We start from the raw sequence: 2500 nt of genomic DNA on the forward strand, positions 1-2500 counted from the left end.
GAAGTATAGTAGTCGAATTTTTTGTGATAGTGATCTAACTTGGTTTGGTGATTTTGGGAATCCTGAGGCATATGACCATATATGGGTCCATATTTCAAGAGAAACTCTTTGATAATCAACGTGAAATGTTGGGAAATTCAATGGCAAACGTTATACCTTGATAAATCGTAAGACAGCTTATTCATACTTTTGAAATATATGTTTCTTCCATGCATATTGTTTTGCTACTAAGTGGCCGTAGATGAAATATCAAATGATAATACGTTAAGTTTTAGTGTCCTCAGTACGCCCTCATGCAGCATACTCTAGATATTACTCAATGTTTTTTTTACAATGTCTCATGTATCCATGACTGCTCACACCTTAACCTTTGTAATTCACCTACATTTCCTCCTCTCTCTCCTTCAGTTTCCAAGTCCAGTTTCTTTTAGCTGCTGAGTTTTCCCCCTAGTTGCACCTCAGAGCTTAAAATCCATAAATTTACCCAGAATGTAATAAATGTGATGTAAGAGGATAAACAACCCCCGTACATCTTCCGTTAGTCATTATAGCCAGTAAAATAGAATAAAATAGAATAAAATTGAGCTGCTGAAACACTTTATCTTCCGTATGTATGGTAAGCAATAAAGAAAGAAAATAAATATTCAAAAGTCACAAATAACCCCTTAAGGCTGTTAAATGAAATAAACGGCAGAGGTCAAGTTTCACTATATCAAGAACAATATCTCTAAGGCAATTCTGAAGAGGAAATAAAAGAATGGTGAAATAGCTGAGATATGTGAGCTGTTTAGAGAGAGAGAGGAGAGAGAGAGAGAGAGAGAGAGAGAGAGAGAGAGAGAGAGAGAGAGAGAGAGAGAGAGAGAGAGAGAGCCTTCTTTTCCATGAAAGCCTTTCCATGTTGACTGAGGGCCACGTCGCTATCATCCTGTTACCAACACTGGCTTAGGCATAGGATTTTGGCGCCCAGGGGCGGACGAAGAAGGATTGTATAGGTGCTCAAAGGATGAAGGACCTTGAAATACAAGAAATCAAAACACGGAAAAGGACTCAGGCTTACGTTGTGTATTAGTCTTCCTAAGTAAGTGAATTTATGCCAGATCTTGTTTATATATTCTACGCCGTCTGTTCTTATTCTTACCTTTTTATTGAGAATAACTTTTATCATTATTAAATTAATATTTCTTCGCCGGGGTTTCAACCCTTTTTTTTACCCTTTTCTAAGGATATAGACTAAGATTGTATTACATCAGTTTCTGATTGCTGAGTATATCGGTACAAATCAGTTACTATGGAAGACATTCATTCTCCTTTCTTCCCATTTATCAGAGATGTATGTTGCGAAATGAAAACGAAAATAGGTACCGTGAGAAATATTCCGTAAAAATTGCAGTCTATTAGAAACAATGAACTATACGAAGGTATTCGGTATGCATGTTTAAACTAAATCCGATCTTGAATCGAACGCAATTAAGTATTTATTGCCACTATACCAAGAGGGGAATGTTGAAATCCACCTGAAACACCAATTCTCAAAATCATTCTCAGATAATCGCATAAAAAAGAACAATAGAAAATGAATATATGCTACACCGATATTCCCTAACCTAATTTCCTTGTCTAAGGCAAAGTAAATTATGGATTAAACAGTTGTATTCTATCTATTTTTATAGCGAGGATCTTTCATCCTTGCATGTAGAAATTTCCATCATGCAATATTGTCAAAAGGTAATTCCAGCTTTCATGAATTTACTAGGGTCGAAAAAGAGAGGAAAAAGAGTTACTTGTTTAATGCTTGACTTCAAATGACCGTTCAAAAGGTGATGACTCATAATTCAGAGACTGTTCAATTAAAATGACCTAGCTTTGAAATACTGATTCTTCCTCTGAGGCCCTGCATGCCTATGCAGCAGTGGATGAAGACAGCTGTTTTATTATGTATCCCTCGCCCTCTATTATTCTATCTTTTTTATATCTTAATCCAAAAGGAAGTTAAGATTATGACTTTCCACTGAGGGTGTGATATGTTTTAATATAGGGTATAATGCTATTATCTTTCTTATATATGAAAAAAGTTGCAGGATATTGATGTTATGCAACACTGAAGGCTCGACTTCACTACGGTTTCAAAATAAAAAAAAAAAACATGCGATTTTTTATCTGGCGTTATCCTTTGCGATATCTCGACCCACATGTTACTATTATTAATAAGAAAAGATTCCTATAAGTTGAATCATGTATAAATGGGAGACCACTAATGCTATTCGGTAGTAGATATATACAGTATGTCACCATGCTTAAACCCTATTCAGAAATATCTCTATGTTAAGTTCTGTTTCTTTTTTCCCTTATAAATCTTTATCGAAATTCAACGCCTGAAAATGTTGGACATACTTTGATGGTTCTTGAGTTACGTGGAATTAAAAAACGGCCTTTTTGTTCCTTTTTTATAAAATTTTACTCACATACTCACACAGTCACACATAAAATTTATAAATGTTAT

The sequence above is a fragment of the Palaemon carinicauda genome, unplaced genomic scaffold, assembly GCF_036898095.1.
Source record: "Palaemon carinicauda isolate YSFRI2023 unplaced genomic scaffold, ASM3689809v2 scaffold2589, whole genome shotgun sequence".
NCBI classification, from domain to species: domain Eukaryota; kingdom Metazoa; phylum Arthropoda; class Malacostraca; order Decapoda; family Palaemonidae; genus Palaemon; species Palaemon carinicauda.